Source organism: Myotis davidii, unplaced genomic scaffold, assembly GCF_000327345.1.
Source record: "Myotis davidii unplaced genomic scaffold, ASM32734v1 scaffold450, whole genome shotgun sequence".
Classification (NCBI taxonomy): domain Eukaryota; kingdom Metazoa; phylum Chordata; class Mammalia; order Chiroptera; family Vespertilionidae; genus Myotis; species Myotis davidii.
Genome location: NW_006282385.1, coordinates 2,283,513 through 2,295,211, shown reverse-complemented (window position 1 = coordinate 2,295,211; position 11,699 = coordinate 2,283,513).

Genomic DNA, 11,699 nt, shown 5'->3' with positions numbered 1-11,699 from the left:
CTTAGTTTCTCCAGCTTCCCTTCCTTTAATCATGTAAATTGCCTAAAGGTCATGCTATGACCTAGTCTGTGTGTCATTGAAACTTCCTTACCCTAGGCTACCCCAGACAAACCTCCTTAACCTAGGGCTACCCCATACCAAATAAAAGGTTGGAGCGGCCCGCTTGGCTCCCCAACATTTCCAAATTATCTCGTGTCTTTTTCTCTCATTTGCTGTGCGGCTCCTCTTTCAGATACCGAACCCTACTCCACACAGAACATGGAGGGAGTCTTACACGACAGTGCCCTAGTGGTGGTCAGGCAGCAGGAACAGGGATAGCATGGCCTGCTGTGCCCAGACACGTGGCTGGCAATCAACAAATAACATTGCCTAAGTATCTGCTTGCTTTCATCTGAGTCTAGTTTCTTTTGTCTTTACTTTTAAAAGGGATATTGATCAACTAAAGTGGTTTATTAAAATGCAGGAACACCCCAACAAGGTTACTGGTATATTTTGGGCATGACTTGTGTTTATTATCTTGTGTTTCTGACTCGGTAGCATGTGGGTGGGTTGGCCTTGATTGCTGTACCATGTTGGAATGACTTTGAAGGATACTGTTGATTCCAAGGGATCCACTGCCTGCCAAAACCATGTTCCAGGAAAAGAGATGGAAGAGAAGGAGAGAGATACAACCTGAGGGATTGGAAAATTAGACAGTAGCCATCTGTTACTGCTCCCACCTAGCTCATGAGTGGCTGTGAATACAGGGCTATTTTTACAAGTGCATATTTGTGTTCGCTTGCCCTCCACTTGTCTTTCTGGGTTCATTTGGAAGTATTTGAGATGATGCAGGGAGCCCTTTGGCTCTGTAAAACAGCAGGATGGCTCAGAGCCCTGCCTGGTAGGAGATCTGTCTTGACATTTGGGTATATTCCACATCCAAGGATGGGAAAGGCATTTGGCAGCAGAGGTGAAAGAGAGGGCTCAATGGGGCACCAATTTGGCTGATGAAAGATACTGAGCAGATATCTTGGGGCCGCTGCAAGATAACTAGAGTTCCTCATATATGACAAACTGAAGTACTTGGGGGCTATGCTAAGCCCAAGAAGACAGAATACAATCAGAATAAAGTGAACTCACATATATGTGGGTATATAAATATTTCTACTTCTATCATCTAACCCTATAAGTGCTTGCACACAACAGGCCAAGTCACGTGGCTCTCAAACAAAACTTCTTTCCAGGTTATGGCTCCATTTTGCTCTTGAAAGTTTCCATTTAGAGGGATGCTCAGGTTATAAGATCTGGAGAGTTCCAAGTTTTCTTTCTGTGTGACACAGATTTTTAAAAACAACTTGTTTATGTTTTTTTTAATATTAAATGCAATGCAATTATTGACAATCTACCATGGAGCCAGAACTCTGATAGGTGCTGGAGACACAGGGCTACATAAAATGGCCCAGTGGGGAAAAACAGACATCCAAGTCCTCAGTTTATCCAGAATGATGTATGCTATAATGAAGGTAGTGGAGTGCACCATGGAGAGAGCAACAAGAGTCCTAAAATCAGCCTGAGGAGCTTCATAGAAGAGGTAATGCTTGTGCCTGGATTCCTGTCTCCAAGAATAGGTAAATACTAAGTGGAGGAAGGACATGCAGGAAACAAAATGGTGGTCCAAGAAGATGGAACGACACATGCAAAGGCCCTGAGGTATAAAACGATCTGGCCCATTGAAGTTGAAACAGCATATGCACAGACCCCGAAGGCTGAAACAGCCTGGAACAAGGGGCAGCAGGTAGTTTGATAAGGCTAGAACAGAAGTTATTTAGAACGGGGAATGATAGGTGAGTACTAGATCATGTGACAAGCCAAGGACTTCCTTAGGAAAGCAACAGGGAGCTGATAAATTAGTGTAATAGGTGGTAACATGATTATATTTGAATCTGAGAGAAACCAGTGCAATGCAGAGGATAAAATGAAGGCTACTAAATTTGAGGCAAGATGACCAAGTGATAGTGAGAGCCTGAATTATAGAGGTGCTGGCAGGGATGGAGAGGGGAGGATTTTGAGAAATATTTAGAGAAGGCAGTATAGAGAAAACTTAGTGTCTGCATAGATATCAAAATCAGGAACAAAGAAAAGTGAAGGAAGACTTCCAAGTTCCTATGTAGGGTAACTGGTGGATGGTGGTATTATTAAGGGAGATATAAATTCAGCCGAAGACTTTATGAAATGGGGAGGGACAAGAAAAAGAATTCCATCGGGGTACCTCAAGTTGAAATTGCCAATAAATATTCTTCAAATTCCATTTTCTGTGTGATGATACTCAGCTCAAAAAAGAATCCACTGTCTACAGAGTGAGCCTGGCACTATGCAGCTTTGAGAACTTGCTCCTGACTATTTTTTTCTCCCCAACTCCTCCACATAAACCCAAGTCTTCCTGTGGCTCCTCCATTTCTCTCCCTTGTCAGAGGACTTTTCTATTGAGGTTACTTGAAGCCTCACATCCTTGTATGACTTCCCTTGACAACCCACCTAATGTTAATGTTCCCTGAGCAGTACCATGTGAAATTACCTGTTACTCTATGTCTATGTTCTAGCTTCCCTGATGGAACTGGGAATATCTGACATAATGGGGGTGATCATGTAGCTGAAGGGCATGAACATTGTTGGCTGAATGGAAAATGGTCCATATCGGAGAACATTGGAGGTTGCTGAACATGTTCGCAATAGATCAAAGTAGTGATGTGGGCTGGCCTGTGGGGGTGTGGAGACTCATTCATTCTTCTCATTGAGCCTCTTGTTCTGGCAATAGCACCCTCAGTTCTTTGGATCTTTGCATTTGCTAGGATTCCCTGTGGGTTTGGATATGGCTTGTGCCTACAAAGTGGGAACTGGAAGATGTCTGTCCTTCCTGGGTCAACTGGCCACCCCTGACCTTGTCCAATGACAAAGTTCTTGTCGCTCCTCTTTCCCACTTTCTGAAGTACTATGACTGAGCAATTTGGGGGTGGCAGTGGGGGAGGTGGGGAAGAGGGCCATCTCTGACTAGGGTAATGTAAGCCCCCTACTTCCAGTAGGGGGCAGTGCTGCACTTCCACAGGCTGATCAGCACCTGGCCTGGGTGCTGTGGTGTGGTGGATGGTTACCAGGGTCCTCCCATTGCCATCAACTGGGATTTTCACCTGTGTACTTGACCTTCTTGATATCAATAGATGAGGCTCTGGAAAGCAGAGACCCTGCCATATCCCTTTTGTACCTAGCATTTGGCAGATAATAGATGCTCAGTAAACGCATATTGTTGCAACGATATGGGACAAGGTAAATTTGCTTAAAGCAATCACACACACACACACACACACACACACACACACACTACAATCCATTTTTATTATACTGTTTAGTCAGGACCTATTATGTGTCAGGCATTATTCCAGGCACTCTACATATATCATTTCTAATCCTTGTAATCCTTTCACTAAGCGTGTTCCTCCTGTTTTAGACATGTATTTATTGAAACGTCAAAACAGTGTTTGGAACTGGTGCTTAAATATAGGCTTAATTTTAGCCACATTCATGCTATTTTGTGAGCTCATTTTTGGCCAGCAGACATCTTTGAGAATAAAGCCTACGGATAAGTCAGCACTGTCATTTCCTCCTAGGGTCTGTTTGATTCTCTCCTATGTTTCCCACTGTATGCGCAGACATGCCCCCCCCCCCCGGAAGACACACACACTTCCCTTTCCCTTTAACTCACTCATACCCCACACTCCATAATATGGAAAAGGGACCCTTATTGTTCCATAAGATGTTTGGTACTTTCCTTCTTCTGTACTGTTCTGTGAATGCTACTCTGTCTTATTAGAATTTTTGGTGATTTAAAAGCCTTAAGAAGAAATGCTCATCAATGTTATAAAAACTGCTTTTTGCTAGAGTTAAATAGCCCAGCTATTTTTTATTTGAAGAAAAGAATGCTAGTTCTCTAATACAAATCACTAGACTGATATGTTAGTCTTTATATTTCTCCTCCATTTTTTCTCTCTTTTAAGGCTTTCTATTATATTTTCATTTTGCACCTGGGACTTGAATATTGGGGTTTCCTTGGAGACTTCTTACTGTAAAATACTGAGCCTTTTTATTGTAAGACTGGGTAAACACGATCAATTTAATGGCAAGGAAATGCTTATTTTCCAAGACTAATAATCACAATCCATTCCTCACCGGCTTCCCTGCTTATAGCATGGCTCCCCTGCAGTCATGCAGCTGCCAAATTCTCTCTTCTCACCTGCTGCTCTGACAGTCACCTCTCTCCTCAAACTCCCACGGCAGCTCGCTACTACCTTCATGTTCATCCATGCCCAAAGCCACCCCGCTAGCTTCCAGACCCCTGCTCTCTTCAGTTTCCCACCTTCTAGACCTTCCAAGAGTTCTGCTGTCAATGCTTTCCCATTATTCCTAGCGCCATTCCTCAATATGTCAGGAATCCAGTGGGAGCATGCCGATGGCTTCTGATCAGCTTCTGAATGCTGCTCCCTTTGCCTGTAAATCCCTTCCCAGGACTTCCAGCTCCCAATTCCATTTTGTTGTTGTCAAGGATTACTGGCTGAAATTTCACTTCTTTCTCAAAGTCATTGTCATCTAATAGAATAATAGCTTGTACTCTGTACATTTTATTTATTCATTTTAATTGAGGTGAAATACACATAATATAAAATCACCATCTTAACCATTTTTAAGTATACAGTTACTAGTGCTAAGTAGATTCACATTGTTCTGCAATGTATCTCCAGAACTTTTCATCTTGCAAAACTGAAATAATATACCCGTTAAACAATAATTCTCCATTCTCCCCTCCTCCTAGCTTTTGGCAACTACCATCCTACTTTTTGTCTTTATGAATTTGACTACTATAGTCTCTTCATATAACTGGAATTACTCAGTCTAGTCTCTTCACATAACTGGAATCATGCAGTATCTGACTTCTTGTGACTGGCTTATCTTACTTAACACAATGTCCTCGAAGTTCATCCATGTTGTAGCATGTGTCAGAATTGCCTTCCTTTTAAAGGCTGAATAATATTCCATTGTATAGATATACATTTTGTTTGTGCAATCATCTGCTGTTGGAAATCGGGGTTGCTCCCACCTTTTGGCTATTGTGGATAGTGTTGCTATAAACGTGGGTGTACAAATACCTCTTTGAGAACTTGTTTTTTATTCTTTGGGGGTATCTACCCATTTTGTACATCTTTTAAAAATATATTTTATTAATTTTATAGAGATAGGAAGGGAGAAGGAGAGAGAGAAACATTGATGAGAAAGAATCATCAACCATCTGCCTCCTGCATGCTCCACACTCTGGATGGAGCCCACGACCCAGGCATATGCTCTGACTGGGAATTAAACCGGCGACCTCTTGGTGCATAGGATGATGCTCAACCAACTGAGCCACACCCACAGGGCTCATTTTATACATCTTTAAATAAAAAAAATAGTTTTCATGATGTGCTGAAAGAAAACAAAACCAAACCAAATACTTGGTTCTTTCAACTGATTCATAATAAGAAATGTGCTAATATTAAAATAGGCTGCATCTACTTCAGAATCCAATGGTAATAAACAAATATTTCACAATGAACTATGAGTGGCATTTATTTGTTGACTGGCTCAACCCTCAGAAGCAGAGGAAGAGATGATAATCTGAAAAATTGTGGAGTGCTTTAGCTCTTCTTCATTTTTATGGAATTTACTGTAGTTTTGTGATGTCCAAATAATATGTGGTAGAAATATGGGAAGCACAGAAAAGTATGTGTGTGGTCAGTTTGCTAAGTGAAAAGTACACATCACCTTTCTTGTTAAGATATATCCCCCCAAGTGATTCTGATCGCCTCTCCCACAGCCCTCATGGGTTGTTCCAGGTGTAGAGAGAGCCTCCAGGAGCTGGGATGGAGTACTTGTAAATTATAAAGGTTACTTTTGTCTCTCTGGTATGGGACCTCTACTAAATGTGGCTCCTCTTCTCACTATACATCTGATCTTACCTTTGGCTCTCAATCTTCTTAAAACAAAAAGAGATGAGAAAAGAGGACCCCAAGAAAAGTGCACCAAGGGCAAAAATTGTCCTCTAAGACCCATACAGAGCGGGCCCACCCTTCCCTCTTCCAAGCAAGAGACTACTTGAAGCTGTTTTCAGAGGTGGAGGCTTTTCCACATGGAGACCAGGTTTTAAACATCTCTGATCACAGTTAAGCGAAACCACTGGCACCATAGCTCCTTGTCCTTGACCTTGACTCTATTGCATGACACTTCTCCCAAGATGTGCCTGCATATGGCCTTCAGCTCTTCTCTCAGCATGTGCCATTGCACGTGGATATCCTTGTCCTGTAGGATTAGTCCCATCTACTCTAGGGAGGATCATCTTTTGTAGCGTGGAATGAAACAAAAAACAAAAAACAAAAAACAAAAAACTTTTCACTTCAGTTTTCTTCATTCTCCAAATACAGATGCTATGTAAGTCTATTTCTTGAGATAATTTTGTTAGGCAAGGGAACAGTAGAACAAAAAAATTTGAAGAAAACTCATGCACATACTCTCTCCACACCCTCACTTGTTATTTTTTTATACCTTTACCTAGCTCTAATGGCAAATTCAATTAAAAAGGAGCTGATCTATTTGCTTTTACTTTTAAGAGAGCCATTGAATTTTTCACATTACAGCCATTCTAAAACACCCAATCAATATTTGCTTAAAGAGAAAATTAGAGGCACCATTCTTATTTAAAAGTTAAGGTCCCTGTAGGATCAAATTGGAAAACAAAGTTTCCTTCATTTTTGGCCCACCTCCTTTCTTCCTTAGGGTTTTTATTCTAGTTGCCATCTCATCTTCTTGCTTAATCCCCAGCCTCCATATGCTACCCATTTTTCTGGGCTTTTAATTAGCAGTCCAGGATTTGGAATTGGCCCTCATCCTTACTGTTATTCACACCAGGTTGAAGAAAATGAAAGCAATAAAGGGATTCAAATTCCTATGGGCCTGCAGTTTGCAGAGCAGACCTCTTGTTTCCCATTAATATGGGGGTAAGATGGAGATTGATAGAACAGTTGACAAATTCTTTAAAAGTTTCTTTATGCTCTCCATTCCCTGAATAATGAAGATATGTTATCCTTATTAAATCTTACTTTCTATCAGAATTTCTTGTGTTAGCTTTTAACCAACAAGGCCCCGGCTTTTGACATAAAGTCATGAAAATGAATGAGGAGACCACAGGAGAGAGTCCCAATGTGACTGATGTTGTAGAGTGGACAGAAGAGAGAAACTATGCTGGGTTCTATTTATCCTTTCAAGTCTCCAAGTTGTATGGCATCTTAGCAGAAATGACCCATGGTGTTTTTGTTTGTTTTTGTTTTCTTGATTCTCTAAACTGAGGTTCATACTTTACTAAATGGCTCACATACTTTCCACCTGATATTGGAGTCTCCCTAATACAATATCTGTATTAGAGTGAATTGAGAACTAAGTAAGGGTGAGTGTGTGTGTGTGTGTGTGTGTGTGTGTGTGTGTGTGTACAAATAAAACCTAGTTAAATTCTCACAACTACTTAGAAAGTATCTATTGTTATCCTCCTTTAGGGATGCAAATAAAAGGAGGTCAGAGGAGTGATAATAATTTGTTTGACATCTTATAGTAAGTGACAAAGCTGGGGTTTGCACTAGGGTTCTTCACTTGGAAAGCTGATGTTCTTTTAAACTATATCATGCTATTCATTTGGTTGTAAAAACAATGATTATTAATCAATCCCTCACCCCACCATTTTCACTCAAACAACTTCTGGCTGACAATAGTTGTCCAACAATTTTTAATTCCATTTTTCCTTTTCCTCCCTCTCCTATCTGGCTAATTTTCTTTGCTGAAAGCATTCACAGACTATCAAAATTCCCTAAACAATTCAAATCAGTTTTGTGTATGAGCAGAATATAGAATCTGTCATAATGTTGACTACCCCCAAAATTATGTTTTTATACACTATGCTTTTCAAATTGGGGCCAATCAACTTGTCATTCATTGAAATGTTTTTAGCACAGATTATGCTGACACATGGGGATGCATATGTCACATTTAGAGGAAAAGTTTTAAAATATGATGATTTCATTGGCATTGATTCATTGTTAACCAAAGACAAGGTTATTTAGATGCATTGAGTGTGGTGCTTTTGCATCACTCAGCTACTTGTGATTTTCCCCAGGCTTTTAGAAAATTCTCCTATAAGGATATAAAAAACAAAATTGCATCCTTCTGATAAAAAAGAAAAAATGATTAATATACTATAGAGAAATGTTACCATATTCAATAGTACCAAAGTCAGTTCATGAAATTTCATCTTACACTGTGTCTGAAGTTCTGTATTGGGTTTCTACCATGTGAAGTTGGGTAAGGAGATCCCTGATTGAGGGTCCTTTTATGTAAGATGAAGGGTAACTGGTTATTTTTCTGGGAAATAAGACTCATGCAGATTGGAGGGCAGCAGGCGGGTACTGAAATTTTAACTTCACCACCATGTTTCTCATTCTGGAGAAGTCCAAGCTATGGCTGTAGGAAGTACATCAAGCTGGGAAGAGCACCATACCAGGGTATCATATCTCAGCCAGTGAATGTCTGCTGAAGTCCAAACTTGCACAGCCAACAGCCTTCTCAACATCTCCTCCTAGGTGGACAGCTTACACTCCCCTTGTCTGGAACGGACCCTCTGTTTCTCCTCCCACACCTGTCCACATAGTTTCATTTCTTTAGTGCTTGGCAATACCATGCTTCCAGTTGCTCAGGACAAGAGCTTTAGGACTATCCCTAATTCCTTTTTCTTTTACTCCACATAACCAACCCCTTGGCATATTCTGTTGGCGTTGTCTCCACAATACACCCAGATTCTAGTGTCACTTCTCACCACCTCCATTGCCAACACCTTGGTCCAAGCCATCATTATCTCAAATCTAGATGACTACAGTAGCCTAGTGGCTTCCCTGTTCCATCCTTATCCTGGACAGACTGTTATCAATCTAGCAGCCTTGTGAAACCCAAGAGAAAATAATGATTCTCCTCATTCAAAACTCTCTACTGGCTCCTCACCTCCCTGAGTAAAAGCCAGTCCTTCTAATGACCTGCCTGGCTCCACAGGCTGTTCCCCCTCTGGTATCTGATACAGTTATCTCCCTCATCCCTCCACTCTAATAGCAATACCTTCCTTGTTCTTCATCTCAGCCACCAAACCTGCTCAACAATGGCCTGGGTCTAAACTTGTTACCAACGTTCCATCAACTGTCCTCATCCAGTGCCTTCTGAGGTTCCAAAAATCATCTCCACACCTACTGGAGAAAGCATAACCCATCCATTCAATTAATCAATGAGACAAATCAGTTTTATTTCCAAATTTCATGTCTAATGGGTTCTCTTTTCATTGTTTTCACTGCCAATAATCTCCACTCCAAGACCACCACCAAAAAAAATATTTGTCTGGACTAATGCCTTCCCATTCTGTATTGTCTTTTCTCTCTGCCTGGATGTGTCTCCCAGAGATACAAAAATCCTGATGTATCTTAAGAACTTGGAACAGTGCCTGGCAATAGTAGGCACTCATTGTATAGTAGTTTAATTAGTGAAAAAGCTGAAAAGTGCTAATTCCTGACCAGGATTTGACATTGTAAGACTTTGGGCAAGACATTTCAATCTCCTGAAGTCGTTTTTTTTTGTTTTTTGTTTTCACACATATGGAGAGACTGGGGTCTGCAACTGCTACTTCATGACTTTAAAGTGACTCTCACGAAAACATTCCAAAAAATAGACCTGACTATGATGTAATATGATTAAAGGGCAGATGCTGCAGAGGTTGTGGATGGCACAGTGGGCTCCTGCTCCACCCAGGAGCTGCCCTGGCTGGCAGCCCACACACTCAGTATTGCTCCTTTGAAAAACTGTCACTGCGGTCTTGTTAAATTCTAACTTAGGGCCAATGTTTAGCTGTAGTCTGAATGAAGCAGGAAAACATGCACCATGGAAGGACTAGGCAGCTCTTGGGAAAAAGCCATTGCTATGGAAACTCCATGTTGCTTTACATGAGTAGCGTTATGAGAGTGACTGGCCAGAAGAATATATTACGAGATCCTTGAAATATTGAAAATTATACCCCATTTTATTAGGGGTTTTGTGATCCAACCTTGTGTTCATGATGTGATTGTGCTGTGAAGTTCAAAAATATTGTTACCTGGGGTTTAAAAATGTTAAAATAAGCTCTTCATTAAAAATGCTAGCATCAGAACCACCTGCTATCTCCTCTGATGATTTGTAATTAGAACAGACTCACTGGTGCATAGAATTTTAAGAATCCTATTTTAAAGAGTTCTTCTTCATGCTAAATGAGCTTTCTACCTCTATGCGTTGTGTTCCATGCCATTATTTGTCCCAATTAAAATTTCTAAGCAGCTTAAAGTATACAATAAAAAGCTACTTGCAAAGTAGTAGATATTCAGCCACAAATATAAGGCTTATCTTTTTTTTTCTAGAGAGGAGAGAAATTATTTTTACTCATTCATTTTACTAATTCATTTAAACAACGATTTAGGAGACATCTACTATATGCCAAATCCTATATTAAAGGGTGAAGAAACAGTAGCCTGCAATTCCCTATAGCCCCTACCCATGGAGTGTGCAGTCAAGTGGGAGAGACATAAATTAAACAAATAATTAAACGCAGTTCAGTTATAATTGCACTGACTGTTACTACGGAAGAACAGGGCACTGGACAGTAGGAGACTTAGGCTGGTGAGGAGAGAGGTTGTAAATCCCTTCCAAGGTATGTGCCCCTTCACCCGGGACTTGAAGGATTCCTCCAGGTCAGGACAGAGGTGGGGGCTTGCAGGAGTGATGAACTTTCAGGCGAACGGGAGAGCACGTGTGAAGATCCTGGGGAGAAGAGGAATTAAAAGAGGAGCAGCACCCATGGAGCATGACAGCAAGAAGGAGACGGGCAATAAACTGGAGAGTGCAGACCATGCAGGACCTTGCAAGCTGTGTGAAGAATTCTGGATTATTTCTGGAGTAAGAGAAAGGCATCAAGCAGGAGAATTACATGATTTTATTCATTTTGAAAAGATCACTCTGTGTGATGAGTGGAGACTGAGCTGGAGATAAGGTGAGGATGGATGCATCTGCACTAGTCTACACATAAAGAATATTTTTAGTGGTGTTGGTTTTGGGCAGTGAAGATGGGGAAAAGAGAGCCCATTGGACACATATTTTGGAAGTAGAACTCAAGAGTTTGTCATTGGGTGGACTGGATGTGTGGTTTACGCTTTCTCCAGAAGATGCTGCAGTTAGTTTTGGAGCAGGTTCAAAGGACACTAGATGAGGACACCTGATGGGGCTTCAGTAACATATCCACACTTGCCAGAAGCCAATTCCAGCAGGTCAGCAAGGGCTGAATCATCTGGGAATGGCTAAAAGGCATTTTCCCAAACCTGAAAAGAATGCAACCTGTGGGTCACGACTATCGGAAAACACATATAGCATACCAGATATTTGCATTACGATTCATAACAGTAGCAAAATTACAGTTATGAAGTAGCAATGAAAATAATTTTATGGTTGGGGGTCACCACAACATGAGGAACTGTATTAAAGGGTCGCGGCATTAGGAAAGTTGAGAATCACTGTTATAAGTAGGTGATAAATAG